The sequence below is a fragment of the Eucalyptus grandis genome, chromosome 3 (genome assembly GCF_016545825.1).
Source record: "Eucalyptus grandis isolate ANBG69807.140 chromosome 3, ASM1654582v1, whole genome shotgun sequence".
Classification (NCBI taxonomy): Eukaryota; Viridiplantae; Streptophyta; class Magnoliopsida; order Myrtales; family Myrtaceae; genus Eucalyptus; species Eucalyptus grandis.
This window is the reverse complement of record NC_052614.1, coordinates 5,016,209-5,035,411: the sequence shown is the minus strand read 5'-3', so window position 1 is coordinate 5,035,411 and position 19,203 is coordinate 5,016,209. Positions and strand designations below refer to the sequence as shown.

The 19,203-nt window shown below is 37.2% G+C and overlaps 1 long non-coding RNA gene across 1 annotated transcript; it reads left to right on the top strand.

The window, feature by feature from the left end:
• The first annotated feature begins 8,288 nt into the window (after nucleotides 1-8,288).
• On the top strand, nucleotides 8,289-9,911 carry LOC120291091. Its single transcript, XR_005548932.1, has 2 exons — nucleotides 8,289-9,482; nucleotides 9,631-9,911. It is a non-coding gene; the product is annotated as an uncharacterized LOC120291091 (long non-coding RNA).
• Nucleotides 9,912-19,203: the final 9,292 nt, after the last annotated feature.

The following is a 19,203-nucleotide window of genomic DNA, read 5'->3' as shown; positions in this document are numbered from 1 at the left end:
ATGGTGAACAAAGAAGCAAGGAGGAAGAAGATGGAGTTTCTGCAGCTGGAGGGGGGACAAAAGGCCTCAAAAGTCTTGGAAAATATCCTAACTCATCATTCCATAGCCTCCAAAGTCCACAGCCTTATCGGCAGTCATTTTCCCTTCACAATCTTCCCCAGCGAGCCACTCTTGATGCTCAAAATATTGCAGCCCCCATGGCCTACGAATTTCACCAATTCCAACTTCAAATTCACACCAAATTTCTCCAATTCAATCCCATTTGGTGACCTAAAAATACCAGCTAAGATACCCACATCAATTCCATGTTATCCCTCACCAAACGATCCAACTAGAAGGCCAAGAGTGCACTTAATTTAGTCCATCCGAATTCTTGAATCAATTTCGCCGAATTTTGATTTTTGCTGAAAATCCCGGACTTGCCGAAAATTATGTTCTTAAAATAAATCGTGACAAGCAAGAACTTTCGATTCTTGAAACCGGGTTCAATTTCAACGTTAATTTCAACCGAATGCGATTTTAGTGTGACCTAACCTACCGGGTAGCTTTTAGGAATTTTTAGCGCATTTGACCCGTGGTCGATTATTTTCGATCCACATTTTGCATCTCCGACTCATAGGCAACTCTTAGTTGTCATGAAAATATGGAGATTTCAATTAGGGGCACAGGGTACAAAAACGACAAAAAATTGGTTTAGTGTCGTTCGACATGAATTTTGCAATCAAGTGGAATCATTCACACTTTAATTACATGTCTCTGTCAAATCGACCTATCTCCGATTTCTGATCGATTATGACGGTGCCGTATTGACTCTTGCAAATTAGCACGGTTGAGCAGTCGATTTCTAATCGAATTCTCAAGTCAGTCGCGTTTATATTCCTTAATGGCTTCACCTAATAGATTAGTTATTTTGTGAGTGATCAGCTCAGAGAAAAAGACTAGGTGAGTTGATGAAAAGCTCATTTCATTTAGTCGAAAACAGGGTTGAAAATCATGATATCACATAAACCTTAAGAAGCAAATTAGTATGTGCTTGGGAAAACCCGAGTTATGTTTAGGGTTATGAATCCATTAGCTAAACCCTTAGATGGTGCACCTACAAGGTGAAGTCGCGACACCTACAAGGGTGTTGGGCATGAAATCCCATATGAATTCTTGTTTGGCAGAAATCCAGATTATTATTCAGTGCGAGCTTTTGGTTATAGGTGCTTTCCTTATCTTAGGGACTACACTAAAAATAAGTTCAAAGCTCAATCGTTTCCATGTGTTTTTCTCGGTTATGGTGATCGTCATAAGGGACATTGATGTCTCTATCCTCCAACTGGTCAAATCTATATTTCACGACATGTCTTTTTTTTTTTTATGAAAATGTATTTCCTTATGTCATGCCCAGTTCATTATTTCCAGATCAAAGTGATAAAGCGGGGATATCTGAATTATAAGTTGACCAAATTAAGACACGACAGTGTCGAACTCGGAATCTCCAACTATGTATTTGCAACAAGGTGCATTCTCTGATTAACCGCAAGATGACTTATTAAATTATGCTACCCATGATACTTCTCATGAAGATAACGTTGATAGAGGTGAATCACGTGTTCACAAAAATCATGTTGAAATTGGTGACTCATCAAGTGCTCCTATTAATTCTCCATGCCATTGGGCAAATTAAGATTCCTTTATGGATGTCCTTACCAATGCTTCAATAGCACATTCACCCACTCCAAATCATTCAATGATTACTTGAGCACGTGCAAGTATTACAAAGCCTAATCCAATATATGCCTATATATATATATATACACTAAAGAAGCCCAACAATGTACGTTTTGCTTTGAAACATCCAGGGTGGTCGATGGCAATAAAAGAGGAACTCGAGGCATTGTACTAGAATAAAATTCGGACTCTTGTTCCATGTCCATCAAATATTATTATTGTGGAATGTAAAAGGGTTTTTAAGTCTAACTTAAGGTCGATGGTACATTAGAAAGATTAAAAGCAAAAATTGGTCATCAAGGGATATACTAAGTAGCAGCAGTAGATTTCCTTAAGACTTTCTCACCAGTTATTCGACCAAGATGTATAAGAAATTTCTCACCATTGCTACCGTTAAAGGTTGGTCTATCAAACAATTAGACATTAAAAATGCCTTCTTACATGGTATTCTATCGCAGCCTATATATGGAGCAACTACCAAGTTTTGAGGACAAAAATCATCTGTCTTACGTTTGCAAACTGGAAAGAGCTTTGTCTTAAGCAAGCACCAAGAGCATGGTTTGATTACTTTAGCTCATTTCTTTTGGCATCCGGTTTCTTTTGCAACATTGTGAATCTTTTGTTGTTTATTAGAAATTCATATCGTGGCATTCTAGCTTTGCTTTTATATGTAGTTAACATGATTGTTACAAGTGATGATCCAAAATTGCTTGATGGTTTCATCTCTAGAATGAGTAGCAAATTTGCAATAAAGGATATGAGGTTGTTACACTATTTTCTAAGAGTGGAGGTTAGGATATTCTCCGGTGGCCTTTATTTGTGCCAACAACAATATGCTTTGTCAATTCTTTAACATGCACAAATGGAGGGTTGGAAGCCAATTTCCACACCTATGGCTGCTAGTTCTCATTCAAATACAAATGTAAGGCTATTTTCAATTCCTACACTATATCAAAGTATCGTCGAAGCTCTTTAATATCATAATAACTTAAATTCTGTCCATTGGCTCAAGCCTGAGAGATTATTATGCTGCCTATTTTTGGAACGGATCATAGTCCCCAACCCGAGTCCTCATTTTCAGAAAATAAAAAATTCAAAAGGGATAATGACAAAAATAATCTTTAAATTTTGATCTAATATGTAATATAGTCCCTAAACTTTCTCATAATATGCATATGGTCATTGAACTTTTAATTTGTTTAATGTAATGCATGTTCAAGCTACTCTCTGAATTATATAAAAATGTTTAATATTATCTTTCTATTAATTTAAGTTTAGGGATAATATTGAATATTTTCATATAGTCTATAGACTAGATGAAAATGTATGAAAAGTTCATGAACCAAATTGAATAAATTGAAAGTTCATGGACTATATTGATCATTGAGTTGAAGTTCATAAACCACATTAAACAAATTAAAAATTTAGGGATCATCTTGCATATTTAGCTAAAATTCAAAAAGCATTTGTGTCATTTTTCTAATTCAAAAAATAGAAAATTGATTAAATAAATTTAGGAAAATAAGCCTTAATTAGGTTGTTAGATTTTAGTATTAGAATTAGTTTAGTTTCACTTAGATAATATATAGATGGTTTAGGAAATCATCATTTTCTCTAGTTTAGATATAGGAAAATTGTTTCTTTAGAAAATTGAAATTGATTTGAACTAAGCTCATGGGAGTTGCTGTCCTAGGGCTTAATAATAATGATGTATTATATTTTGCCCGACTTGTATTAAGTTACTTTACCATGGTTTACTTTTTATTTGATCTTTATATCTATTCTTGCTATGTTTGTTGTGATTGCTTTTATGTTGTTTTTTGTGTTGTGATTCGTTTGCTTAGTTGAATGGATAAATTACTTGCTATGACCATAGTATACACAAAAACATTGCATGGACACTTAGCAAACAAAAACCTTAGGATTCATAATTTGTAAAAAGATTGTATGGACACTTAGTTGACAAATAATGAAATTTAGGTACTAAAAGAACACTAGTTAGATAACTAGAATGATCAAGTCCTTGACTTTAGATTTGTGATTGCATAGGAAGTGAGGTCTACTACTATACCTCACTAGTTTCTAGCAAACCCCAATAAACTAATAGTGACTCATTACATAGAATTCTCATAGGGTTTATCAAAGTAAAATGAAAATCCCAACATCGCCCTAGGTACGGGTTTAAGAGAACTTGCACTGATTAAAAACCATTGGTCCTTGTGGACATCTGAATTTATGCCGACCATTCAAGCGTCCATTTTTGCGAAAATATAAAAAAAAAAAAAAAAAAGGAAAAAACAAAAAATATATATAGTGATAAAAGATAACAAAAAATAATAATAATAATAATAATAATAATAATAATAATAATAATAATAATCAGGTGGCCCATCTACACTAGGCTAGTTCTTTTAGCAAAATTTTCGGCCCACCTTCATATGTCATTCTAGGCTCAATTTTCTTTCTTTCTTTTATCCCATTTTTTCTTCTTAGTCCATTCGAATTTGCAAAAGCCCAGCCCCCCGTGGTTCCTCCCTCTTGCACATGCGCACGTCCGCGGGTGGGATGACTGTGAGCGCAGTGATGGTGACCGAGCGACAGAGGAACGTCTATGACGCAAGGACAGCACGGGGGAGTGAGGTGAGCCAATCCAAAAGCTTCTGGAGCCAAGGTGAGCTGGCCTGAGCCTGTTAGAGGATAACAGAAAAAGATTCGTTCGCTGGCTAAAAAGGGTTTTTGGTTCGCTCGAACAGAGAAGGAAGGGGCATTCGCTAGAAGAAATTAGAGAAAAAAAGGAGCGAGAGAAAAAGCTAAGAGAGAGTGAGTTCATTCGCTAAGTAAGAAGACACGAGAGAGAGAGAGAGCTGGTCGGAGGAGGTTCGGCCATAAAAGCGTGCTCGCATGAGGAAGCTGGTTCAGGTAGAGAGAGAGAGAGCCAGCGAGGGGGGGATCCCTCACGTTTGCTGTGGTTGTCACGAAATGGAAAAGAAGGGAGAAGAATTGAGAATGAATTGAAGTTTTGTATTTCTAATTGTAGCTTATATTCATTACATATACAACGCTCTTTATATAATACATAATATGAACAATAAAATGAAGGAAAATCTCCTAGGCAAATCAATAATGAATCAATTATAATCTTGATCAGTCCATTCAATCAACTACAATCTCGAACTAATTTAATGTATCATTTATAATCCAGATTAATATAGCGTATATTTTAACACTCCCCTTCAAGTTGATGACTTATATATGTCCAAGACACCTAACTTGCTCAGTACATATACATGTTGTCTTAGACATAAAGGTTTGGTGAAAATATCCACAGACTGTTCCATGGTTTCAATTCCTTTTGTCTCGATTATTCTTTCGTGAATCTTGTCTCGAGTAATAGGACAATCAACTTCAATATGTTTTGTTCTTTGATGTATTATGGGATTCACAAGTTTGAGTGTTACGTCATTATCACAAAACAGCCGTGCCAGTCCCTTTACTTGTACCCTTGTGTTCAGAAGTAAGCCTCATATCTAAACTGTTTCACAAACGATTTCAGCAATAGCTCGATATTCAACTTTATTTGATGACAGGGATACAATAGACTATTTCTTTGTTTATCATGAAAGCAACAATTATCCTATTTTAATATAGAATCTAGTAATTGAACTTCAGTTCATGGGACAAGTGGCATAATTCATGTCATAGTTGGCTGTCATTTCCATATTATGATCCCCAATCTTTAATGCGGAAAATTGAATGCATATATTATTTTAGATTCTTGATAGCAGATTCATTATTTCCCATGATCAATATGTCAATGTATATCATTAGATAAATATATGGCATACATCTTGTCCATGTAAATAGAGCATAATCATGTCTAGATTGACTAAAATCGACTATCATAAGTGCAATAGTAAATTTTGCATACCATTATTGAGAAGCTTACTTGAGACCATAGAAGGATTTGTGAAGACCGCATGCTCTAGACTCCGCATCTCTCCATAAACCTTGCTGAAGTTTTATATATATTTCTTCATCTAAATCGCCATGAAAAAAAAAAAAAAGCATTGTGAACATCCATTTGATGTAATGGTTAGTCACAAAAGGCAGCAATTTACAGAAAAGAGCAAACCATGACATCCTTCATCACAGGAGAAAAGGTTTCATGGTAATTGAAGCCTTTTCGTTGCATGAAGCCTTGACCATTAAACGAGTTTTATATCTTTCAACTGATCCATCGCCCCAATATTTTATCTTATAAACCTCATTTGCAACCAATTGGTTTACGACGAGGCAACAATGGTACAATGTCCCAAGTTTTATTTTCAATTAAGGCATGCAATTTTGTTTCCATAGCCTTTTGCCAACGTGGGTTAGTGGCAACTTCGTTGTAGCTAGAAGGTTCTCTACCCTCGGAAATATGGCTAATACAACATATATGGTCCGAGGACAACTAATGAAAAGAAACAGAAGAAAAACTGGATAGTGAGTAGCTGGTGAATTTAATGCAGCACACACGTAGTCTTTAGTCCAAGTAGGTGGCCAAATAATGTGGCCGAACTGCTGAGGTGGGTTGTGCTAACTTTGCTCAGGTTCAATAGGAGCATCAGCATTGCCTATGGAAGAGGGGGTAGAGTTCTTTGAAATGTTTGGTAGATTCCTCGATCAAATGTTCTAGATTTGAAGAATCAACAATGGTGTCTATTTATGGATTCACCATTGGATGAACCGGAGGTGGAACATGAACATACTGCTAATGAGAAGATAAGTCCTCCTTAGATAAGAATTGACGATGTCCGCATATCGAACCAAAACATTTAGGCCAAGATGCCTCATCCTGGAAAGGAAATATGTCTTAATAGAAAATGACATCTCTACTTACAAGGATGGTTCAAGAACACAATAGCCCTTTTGAAGAGTTAGATATCCCATGAAGATACATTGTAGGGCGTGGGGACCCATTTTCTCCCAAAGGCCTAAGGTAGTAGGATAGCATAAATAGTCTAAGAATCTCAAATGATGAATCTCTGATTTCTTCCCAAAAAGCAATTTAAAGAGGGTCCTTCAACCAAAAATTCAGGTTAGCATGCAACTAATCAGATAAGTTGCTATGACTACACAATGACCCCAAAAGTTTTCTGGAATAAAAGCTTGGAACATAAGGGCACACACAACTTCTAAAAGATGTTGATATTTGCACTAACAACCCCATTTTGTCATGGGGTGTATGTGCATGAACTCTCAAATAGAATTCCATGAGAAGAAAAAAGCCTTGCACATTCATCATTAAAGAATTCCTTCCTATTGTCAGTCCGAATATGCTAAACCGATTTCTTGAATTGATTATGTGATAGAGAAAGGAAAAACTTTAAATGAGAAGGTTCTTAACTCTTGGACTACATAAGGAAGACCCACGTGGCACGAGAGTAATCATTCATAATGGTAGGGAAAAAAAGAGAACCATCATGATGTGGAGTGTGATAAGACCCCCAAACATTGGCTTGAATTAGTGAGAAAATATTAGTGGCATGAGATTTGTTAGTGGGAAAAGGTGCACGAGACTGCTTTGCTAATGAGCAAATTTCACATTGAGATGTGGAAAAAAAAAAAAAAAAGCACAATGACCCAATCGCCGATGAGAAAGAGAAATTATATCATTGATAGTAGTATTACACAATGATTAATTATTCAATAAAAACAGGATTAATTATTCAATAAAAACAGGACAAATCAAATTTTTTGGGAAAGATGGTCCAAAAATATAGTTCTTGTGAGATATTTCCCAAACCTATCGGTCTACCAATCAAAATGGCCTGAAAGAAACAGTTATCAAAATTGAAGAAAACTCAACAGGAATTATCCTCATGAACTTTGGAAAAAAAAAATGCGATTGAAGTGGAAATCCAAAACATAAAAATACGTTTCGGATGGTAATGAGGGGACTGACGATTACGGTGCCAACTTTTGTGACATATGTGATGTTTCCATTTGGAAGACGTATTAAAATTAGGGAATCGAAAGTGTCATGGATTTGTAGGAAAAATGTGTATTATAGATAATGTGGTCACTAACACTTGAATCAATTATACATGCATTATTTGAAATGGAGTTCAAGCAATAAGAAGTACCTAAGAAGCTTGTCCACTTTTGAAATCTCCAATTTTGTTAAAGCCTCCATTTGCTGCTGGAATTAATCATGAGTAATTTGCTGATTCAACGAGTCAACATTTGGCCCAATGACCTGATAAATAGGAAAATTCTTTTCCTTTTTTTCCTTTTTCTCCATACTTTTCATGTAATTTCCAACAACTATGTCTATTGTATGACGTGGACACTTTAGTCACTGAATTGCTTTTTTCCCTTTTGTGTTTTGTCCGCTTCCTCTTTGCAGTGACGTGGTCAAAGGAGACCCATTGGATGGCTTAAAATTGGAAGCCGACGTGCCTTCTTGAGGGTCATCCCATCGAGATGCAAAGAAGACCTATCGCAAGCCGTCCAATAAAAATTTGGGCCATCCGCGTTGCCTTTCTTGAAGCTTCGTGGTTCTTCTTCCTTAAACGCCAGACCGAGCGCCCCCCGCCTCTCTGCTTGTATCTTCCCTACGAACCCTCTCTATTGCGCATTCATTTGAGCTACGAGCAGGGTGCCTTCTCCAATCTTGGTGTGCTTTGACGTAGCAAGGCATTTCTCTCCTCCTAAACAGTAAGCTAATAGATCCAGCCAAACAACTGCACCGGATCCATGGCCAAGACTGGGGTATGAAACGACAAGTAGGTATCGTTCAAAATCAAGAGAAATCGCATTACCCCCCTCTCTCTCTCTCTCTCATAGCCTAGTACTATTGTAGAGTGGACTACAATCCCTCAATCTTCTCCTCGGTCATATCTAGTTCATTCTAGAGAGCGGAGAGCTTGTTGAAACAAGCCTCAACGGTCATGTTTCCTCATTTTAGTTTCGAGAGCACTTGAGTCAATGAAATTTTTTTTGCTCGATCAAGTTTCCTGCACATCTCTTCAATGGTTTACCACATTTTCTTCAAATTCTCCGTTGGAGGAAGTCTGGTTGCGACGTCTGGAGCGATGCAATTCCCGATCCAAGTTTGGACAACTTGGTCATGCCAAGGGCTCGTTGGAGAGAATTGGAACCATTCTATCAAGAAAGCCATCTTTGTCTTTGATAATTAATACTCGTCAAAACTCCTGCAATCAAATATGGTAGTTATCGGGGTTGGACAGCTACTGGGTAATGAGTCACAACTCTGGCCTATCGACCATGGTGGTGTAGAGCTAATCACTGGACTCCGGGCGACTGCTGATGGCGGGAACATGGTACAGCACGTAGCCAGATTGAAGAACCGGTAGGGATTTGCTCCTAAAACCCATTGTACCCGGTTTAGAAACTTGACCCGCATGAAAAAAAATTTGGCCCAGGGATCGTGGTTGCCCCAGTCATAGCTGATGGGCCTTCCCTAGGCTGGACGTGTTCTCAGTTTCCTTGGTTCATGGGCTCTTGAAAATTCTGGGCTTGATCTGGTTATGAATCAGCCCACATAGTGGCTTGGACCGGCCCATAAAACCATGGGATGGACGGACCTTGCATAGGCAGCCATTGGATGGTCTGGCCCGGAATGGGGAATGGGTGGCCCCTGATTTGGCTGGGCTTGGAAAGGTTGTCATGAATGGGCTGGGCCTGGACGAATTGCCCCTGGCTTGACATGAGCCGTATGGCCTCAGCAGTTGGATTTGATCCAGGTTTTGCACGTGGAGGTAAGTTCTCAATCACCGAATGTTCGACATTTTGGTTCTCCTCTGGTAATTGATCGTTCTGCATGGTATTGATAAGAGGGTTGTTAATCCATTTTTGTTTTGGTTGCAAATACTAATTCCTACATTGGAATTCTAACTTATTTTGTAGGTTAATGAGTTCTGGAACAACAAAGATAGAAGACTGGACGGGGAGGAAAACAATGACAAGTGCACGGAAGCCAGGCCAAAAAAAACCACTCTGATATCATGTCACGTATGAAAAAAAGGGAGAAGAACTGAGAATGAATTGAAGCTTTTGTATTTCTATACTATAGATTGTGTTAATTACATGTACAATGTTCATTATATAGTGCAGAATATGAACAATAAAAGGAAGGAAAATCTCGTAGGCGAATCATAATGAATCAATTATAATCCTAGATTGATTCATTCAATTAGCTACAATCCCTGATTGATTTAATGGGTCACTTATAATCCGCTTATGCTCTGTTTTGGCCGATAAGGAGGCATGAAACTGGCGCAATGAAATCGCAAGAAAATTTGGATAGAATAGGACTGATATGTAGCTGAATAGTATGATTAGAATTTCTGCACATCGTTTCTAGATCGGGAAGTGCCTCTATGTTGACTACGAAATTCATGTTTTAGGTTGCACGTCACGTGTTCGATAAAATGCCTCAATGAAGAGCCGAACTGGACTCCTTAAAACCGAGCTTAGATCTTCATTATTTGCGTGATTCGTTTTGATATTGTTGCCTTGACATTGACATCTTGTTTTTCATGTGATATATGGCATGTTGTTTACTGTCCAAGTCGACGTTGTGTGCACGTGCCCCTTCGCCGGAAAAATCCATACCTCGTCAGAGAAGCCCGTGGTTACAGGCCACCATAGTCAATCCATTCCCCTTCGTTTAATATGAATTTGTGTCATTTCTCTGCTAGATTTGTTAGGTTTTGTTTATATACACCTTCATAGCCTCAAACTTCGTCCCCAGAGCAAGTCTGGTGACGTTAGAATCGCACCGGTCGGTGTGGGCAACCGGCATAGGGCGGTGTCCCGAGCTCCGGACAAGAGACGTCGCCGGAGCTGGAAGGTGGTTCGGGTGAGTTGCAGAGAAGTGGGCGCAAGCAAGCTTCAGGAGGAAGAAGATGTAGGAAAAGAAAAAGAATATAGAATAGGTTATAATAGTAGGCGGGTCGGACCCGTAAAATGGGTCGGATCCAGTTGGCCAGGTCAGAGACTGCGGGCCGTGCGCGGTGCAGAGGTGGGCTGGGCCGAGGATAAAAAAGAGATAAATCGAAGGTCGCGGGCTTGGAGGCGAATGCGCCCATTTGATATGTTCCGGTCGGTCATTAGGGCTGGCCCAAATATCAGACCCTACCCGAACCATTAGGTTCCGGGTTATTCCTGTTTTCGGGCCGGTTTCCTGACCCGATTAGGAGTCCTTTTCCCAGATTAAAAATATTAAAAATTTAGAAAATTAATGAAAAATTAAGAAATTCATAAAAAATTTGGAATATCCAGAAATTCATAAAAATTTAGAAAATTCAGAAAAATTCAGAAAAATAAATCTTTGGAAAAAGCTTAAAAATTAGTTTTGAGTAATTTTCTCTTTCCAAGAAAACGTGAAAATCCTTTGATAAAAAATAAAACCCAATTAAAAAGCCTTAAAGGTTTTACCATAAGATTTTGGATGTCCTTTTCTTTTCAGAGATGATGCTAGGTTGTTGCTTTTGCTCTTTTCATTTCAATTACAAGGTTAGTTTAATAAGATAAGACATAAAGTTTCTTAATAGTCGAATATGGATTTGGCTTGTATGGGTCGAGTTGGGCCCGATCGTAATGAGGGGATCTAGCAGAAAACTCTATAAATGGGTTTAAAGGCCCTCATCTAACCCTCATTCTTCTACGAACATACTCTCACCTCACATAAGGAAGCCATGAAGGCTGGTCTTATTGCGCCAAGATTCGAGGGTTATAGAGGAGAAGAACTTGAGCGTTGAATTGCCATCATTCCGCATAAAAAATGATGGATTTCAAATCAGGTACTCAAATTTTCATCTTCTTCTCTAATATGTTCGAGTTTCTAACTATGTTGATCTTGGGATGCTGCATCGATGGCCAACACCTCATTTCCAAGATCTTTAATTTACGTGGAAAGTTAGATATTCTCCCATATCTCACTTCATTTCTAACCGATTTCAATAAACCAATGGCTACTCCTTATATAGAATTCATATAGGATTAATTGAATGAGAATCAAACTCCCAACATCATGTAAGGTATGGACTTGGAGTGTTTACGTTTGGGATTCATGAGTCGTTTGCAATTTTAGCAAATGATGGTCCATCCAAGATCATCATTTGTACATATCATTCGACTAATCTCATAAACAAATACTTCTAAAGCTATTTCCATCAATGATGGCCCCCTTGAGAGGTAGGTTGCGATAGTATTCAATTCGACATTATCTCTAACCCTATACTTCCTCGACACCTATTCGGGAAGGTCACAACAACCTCACTCAGAATTTTGAACTTGATAGGATTGCGGGTGTCACTCTTTGTGTTCGAGCTCTTCGTTGTTAGAATAATTAAATATGAAATCACGTATTCATCAAATAGTTTAAACTTTTAGAATAGATAGCAATACTTCCACAAAGTGTCAAAATTGTAAGTCATGAGTTCAAATCTTACTAGATCTCATTTGTTTCTCAAATTAAATATGCACACGCTTAATACTAGTAAAAAAAAAAAAGACTAGACTAAGCAGAGGGAAAGTGTTAGAATAATTAAATATTAAATCATGCATTCATATAACAGCTTAAACTTTTTAAATAGCTAGCAGTGATCCTACAAAATCTCACACTAGTCTTCCTCCTCTAGAGGCGATCACGCTTGCAACCATCGACTTGAAGTTCTCCATCTCTGGCCTAGTGAAGTTCTGATTGACAATTTAAGAAGCACTGACACTCTTCGAGAGCTTTTCTATCGTGTCAAATACTCTGACATATGTCTGATACTTGGTCAACAAATGTCAAAAAATTTGACACTTTGTTAACTCTCTGATACTTTTTGACACGCAAGTCGGGAGTTTGAAATTTGAGTTTGAAATTCTGACATACCCGAGTTAATTTTAATTTTTTTTTCAATAAATGACGGATCAAAATGTAAATATGTAAAAAAAATAATAAATAAAAAATAAAGGGAAAGGAAAAAAAACATACTTTTCTTTTCTCTTCTAACTCTCATTTTCATGACATATAGTTCACCTCTCAAGTTCGTTCTTTTCTCTTTTCTTCCGATATGCTTTGACTCATGAGTCTAGAATGTGAATTCTTTGTTTATTTTCCTCCAAGTTTTATAGATAATCAGATTGGAGTTGAATTAGTCAAATTAAAACAATGAACAATATTAACAAATTGTGGATTAATATTGTTAATGTAAATTCATTCTATGCTATTTATTTATTTATTTATTTGTAAATTCGAATCAAATTAATTTAATTAAAATAATCATAAAAATGATAATTTATCACATATATTTAACTATTTATTTAATACACAACGTCTTACAATGTCGAATGCTATTTTTTTAAAATGACGTATTGTGTCGTCTTTGGGTTGCATATCTGTGTTGATACTACTTAGTTGACAATTGAGTGAGTGCCCAAGGAAGAGGGCGGTAGCACCAAGAATTGCCGCGAATCGCAGAGGCCAGAGGCTTGCCGTCAAGATCTACGATGAGCTAGTCCTGAAGCCTGGGCCCTATTATCATTGGCCAATGTGGTATTAAGGTAAATTGACTTGTTCGTTTATGTTTTCATTTTTTATTTTTAAATCTGGGTTGGGCAATATTGGGAGAATTGTTTACATAGTGAGATGGCGAGTTTGTAGGTGATTGCGTACATCGTTGTCTTGTTAATTTGTAGTATTTTGCTATTCAGTTGGTTTTGGTTTTGTTTTTTTTTTTCCATGGGAAGAGTTTTCATTCGTTAGATTTAACGAGATTAGAATTGCTTTTCAATGTGAATGTTAAGTGGATAGCTAAAGCTATCGGTGAGATTGGATAGAATTTTATTTAGGGTTGTCTGGTAACGTGTTCAACATTACCTATTTCTCTGTTATTTTTATTTCCTGAAATAAAAAAAAAAGAATAGAAATCTGTTTAGTAAGGGTGCGTTTGGTGACGTTTACATTGCTTTTTCTCATTCAGGGAACAAAAAAAGTATTTACTGTTCCGAAACAATTTTTGAACAAAAGAACGTGTTTAGTAACGTTTGTTAGGAATAAAAAATGAATAGAAACACGTTTGGTAAATTTTATTCTTTTTTTGTTTCTTTTAATTTTTTAAACATTTTTATTTTATTTTTTATTTTTCCTTTATTTTTTTTTTCTTTTTTGGCTGGTCACCGGCCTCCGATGATCGGGCCGACGGGGCCGGTAGCCTCACCCGCCATGGCGAGGCTCGTCGGCCCTCGGCAAGCCGAGCTCGGCCTCGCCTTGGGCGGGCGAGGCTCCGGCGAGGTCGGCGACCGCGAAAGAAAAAAAGAAAAAAAAAGAAGAAGAAAAGAAGAAAGAGGAGAAGAAGAGAGAAAGAGAACGGAAAAATCCGTACATAAGTGTTTCTTCATTTTTGTTTTGGAACAAGAAACAACAATTTGTTGTTTCTTTTTTTGTTCTTATTTTGTTTCGGAAACAAAAAAACAAAAAAAGAACGAAACGCAACCAAATGCGTTTACGTTCTTTTGTTCCCGAGAACAAAATCCATACAGAAGTGTTTGAAATGTTTCTTTGGAACGTTTCCATGCACGCCTAACATTTTTGTTATGGGGAACAAATTTGATATGGGGAAAATATTTGGAATAGAATCAAGTAGTAAAAAGAAGTTGCTTCTTTATTTCCGCAAACAATTCTAGAATCCAACCTTTTCTTATTTCTTTTTTTTTCTTTTCTTTTCTTTTTTTTTCTTATTCTAATTGATCGTCGGCCTTGGTGATGGCCGGTAATGACCCGTGACCAGCCATACAAGGGTGGCGAGCTCACTAGTACCTTGTTGGCCCGAGCCTCGTGGCTAGGTGAGACCGAGCTGGGCACCTAGCCATCAACAAGGTTCAACCTCGCATAGCCATTGCAAGGTTGGCGGGCGATATTGGCCTCGCAAGTGGCTAGGCGAGCTTGCCTCGCGGAGGTCGAAACCGGCTAGAGAAAGAAGAAGCATTAAAAATACAAAAAAAAGGGAGAAAAATGTAACAAAATTATTTAAAAATTAAAAATATATATATAAATCACCAAAAAAATTGAGGCATACTAAATACATTTTTATCCCTTGAATAGAAATTTTGTGTAATTATCACATGCTTTCGAATGTTTAAAAACTTGTCCTAGGAACAGAATAAAAAAATTATTTTTAAATAAAAATTATTCTCGGAAATAGAATGGTTATCAAACACACTCTTAATGGTTAGAGCTGAGATTCTTGTCGGCTTTGAAGGATGTGTTGCTCTCAAGTCTTCAGAATGACATAATGATCTTACACTCATTTATCCTGCCCTTGCGGTGGAGGATAAAGATTGCGGTCATTGGAAAAAAAAAAATATGCGATCGACACGAGTGGGAACAATACGAATGTGGGAAACATATCCTCGCGAAAGCAAGTAGTCAGTTGTCTCAAATGAGAGTTAGAGCTTGAGTGAGGGTAGGTCCTGCCTTTGCTTTGATGAATGGCCTGAGGACCTTTGAGTTAGTTGATGCTTCTGGTCATGAGTGCGATCCATATCATGGGAACTAACAATGTTGTTGGTAAGAAATCCTCCATTGTGCAATAGGATTGATCGGAGTTGAATTGTCGTTACAACACCTGGGGCATTTACTTTTATGATTTATGTGATGCGTGATTTGTGGAATGTTCTTTGATCAAATTAAGCCAAATTGGTATGATTTTGTAAAAATGACATTAAAATTGAGTTAATTGGACTCAAAATTAACTCAATTTAGGCTAATTGTCGTTGCTTATGAAGGATCAATCGGAACCCCAATTGACACTTAAAATTGGGCAAATTCGCTTCCAGTTTGGAGTCTCATAATTGACTTGACAATTCTATGTATTACGACTCCTTAGATCAAATGTTGTGAAGGGAATTATCCTTAGAAATGATTAGAGATTGAAGAATTTTAAATTTGGCCAATTAGGAATAGAAATTTTCGATATAGTTAGAAAGTCTATTCTCAATCGATTTACGTAAAATTGATTGATTCAAAATTCAATTAAGTATAAAAGGAAGTAATTTGATGGCTTTTGAATTTAATATTTTTTCAAATTTTCAAAAACCGTTGACCAAAAGTTGACTTCAATGGTTAATTAAAAAATCAACTCTAAAGAATTATTTGAATTATTATTTAAATCAATGTATTGGTTTTTTTTTTTTTTTTTTCCTACTCTAATCTCCTCTAACACTCACTCTCAAACTTTTGCACTTACCTCCTTGTAGGACGTGGGAGTCGAAACCCATTCTTGAAATGAAATCGTCCTCACCCCAATCCCTTCTCAGGTAGGGATTTGAACCCCCAACTTCCCCCTTTCAAGTTGGAAGGGTGTCCACCGAGGCAACCTGGTGGTTATGTATTGGTTTAGATTAAACATGGTGGAACTCAAAAAACTTTGAAAAACACTAAAACGTTTATTTTTGGTGAAGAAACAAGTTTTGTCACGATCAAAACCTTAATCTCAAGTTTTTATCTTTATATGACTTGTCGGTATCAAAAAAGAACCTTCTACATCCTTTGTTGATTTACTCATCAATCTATAGTTCGATAGATATTTTATTGGCACTTTTCGGTGGAACACGTACTTAAAGCGGTGTAATTTGTTTAAAGGACCATCAAGTGGTCAAAGAATATCAGTCCAGCATCCTTTGCATGGTTGGTAACAATTGTACGCAATTTAAGTACCTTTTATTTTCTCATCATTTACATTTCCTCTTCAAGAATTGACAAAAAAACTTTTTATACTCTTTGTTGATTTACTCGTCAATTCCTGCTTGGAGAGGTATTTCATCGGTACTTCTCGGTGGACCACCAACTCTGAGCAATGAGCATTCACACAGTCATCCACAGAACTCTTTGAAATACACAACCCTTGACTTGAAGAACCTGGCCTCACGAATGACTTCAAGAGCTCCTCGCCTCCATTTTCTCGTGAAAGCAATTATCTTATGTCTCCCCAATTAATTTCCTATTATTAGCCCTACTATTTGTTACAGAGTAATCTAAACAAAGTAGATGTTGATTTTTAGTAAGTATTTTTGTTGAGGACAAATGATTCTAGAATGCACGTGCCACACAGAACTACAATTAGAGGAATATGTCGAGGGGTGTGGTTCATACTCCTCTCGACAAAATGGCATGGGATTAGGGTTGTAAGGGGCAGTGCCTCTACAACAACAAAGATTTTGTATAATTTAAATCTATATTTTATTGATAGTTTGGTCTAAGAATAATTACTATTTTCTCTTGTAAATTGAATGATCTAATGGAGAGATGCGACATACTAATTATAATGAATCATTGGCCGGACGTAATTCTGATTTAAGATGAATCGGGATAAAATTTTTCGTCTCAAATTTTTAATTTTACTTTGCATTTTCCTCGTGATTACGCAACGAATCGGCTGCGGAGAGAATCTTCACCGCGCGAACGACTCGCTTTTCATTCGGTGAACGTGGGTGCTTTACGCGCTTTAGTGTTCACTTTTGAACAGCTCGAGAAGACCAGCGTGCTTTCCCATTGACACCGCATAGAGTTGTTCCATGCCTTAAGAGTCAAAAAAAAGAGTGGTGGGAACGGAAGAGGAATCTTTTTATTTGTTTCTTTTCGTGGAAAGATGAGAAAGTGAACTGACCAATGCATTTTACAATTAAGATTTATTTTTTGTACGCCACGCACAAAACGCTTGGACCAAATTTGCTCATACAAACGAACGCTCGACTCTTTAAATTTATTTCCCTCGCAACGAGTAAAACTCTCTTATCTTTCTTTCAATTGGTGAAGTTCTTTGAGCTTGCTTTCCGAGGCTTTCAATGCCTCATATATATATGCTTCAATCTACTGCTCATTTAAGGACTGCTGCTGCTGCTTCGCTTACAGATCCATGAGAAGAAATGTGAAGGGAAAATTTGAAGCCCATAAACTTTGAAGACACAAACTTTTTAATACGGAAACATAACTTCACATATGACAAACTCGGGCGTGGTTAATACTTTTTCCAGTATGTAAGCGATTATGACTACGATTATCTAAGTATGATAGATTATATGTCATTGGCTTGTGCAAGTATTGATATTTGGACCAAATCACATGAGTTTTTGGTGTTTATTTATTTATTTATTTTGCTGTGATTTTCCATTGACTTAGATCGGGATATTTTCCGTATTAATTTTACAATTTTTTTTTTTATGGTTGTTTCTGTCGAGGACCGATAGTTCCGGTAAATAAATTCAGTGTAGGGATTTCTAGGCTTTTCCAAAATGAATTTCTTTATCCATCTGTAACGCCCGCGCTCCACATGACTTGAATTAAAGTAATAAAGGGCTGCGCGGAGGAAACTCAGGCGGATGATTTGCCGGTGCTTTTTTAAGCCTTTTCCTTTTGCGTTTGAACTGCGACCCGCAACCTTTTCCCCCCGTTGACACCGAGAAGAAAAAGGCTTTGCGGCATTTGGAGACTCCCCAAGAGAGGAGTGGTCGGGACCGATAAGAAGAAAGCAACACCGGACAATAAAATATCTTTCTTTTTCAAAAACCAAAAGAAGGCGGAGGCCCAGGATGACATTATTACCCTTCTATTAAAACTTAATCCAGTACCCCGGGCATCTACTCGTTGTCTAAGCTTTTTTCTAGCGCATCATCTTCCCACTTTATATCTTTTCCGAATTAGTCCAGTCCACGAGCCCATCGTACCACGCTACATTTTAGGGAAAGTAAAAACGAAATTTTTCATAAATTGTAAGAATAGGGATGCACATTTTCTATAAATGCATGGAAAATCAACCAATTTTCGTTGCAATTAATCATGACCTGGCTGAATATTGTAAAAAATTTCCTCTAACCTCATCGTTGAGAGGTGTTCAAGTTACGGGCATGCAAATTAAACTAAGATTAAATATGCGTAATGTCCATCTTTCTAACCCGACTATCAGAGACACAGCCTGAATAAAGGGGGACGCATCATGGGGTAATTATAATATAGTATTTTGGCGAATGGAGAGGGAGCTTGAAGTTGACTTGTGGCCTCTCCTTTATTGACACTTAAATCACTTTGCTTATTGTTTTCTCTCTTGTCCTCTATTTTCGAGACCATGCCATACTTTATGCTATTTACTTCCTTTAATAAATTGCAAACCAGCTCGAGAAAAATTATAAAAAGGTGGAACCTGAGGTCCCGTAATTAAACTTTATGTCGCTGTAATATATTATCTACTATATAAAAAAAGTGCAAAAGTCAAAATCACTAAGAACATTTAGGCCAAACTTCAACGAGCGAGTCAAAGTTCGAAGGCGTCCCCAGTTTCTCCGTTTGAATAGAAAAGTATTCGGAGACACCCAAATGTCCATAGAATTCGAATAATCGGGTCTTACCTCCTGCTTTTTTCCCTTCTTTCACTTTACCAACGACGCTATAAATGTGGGTCAGAGATAGTTAAGCCATCATTTCCTGCACAAAGC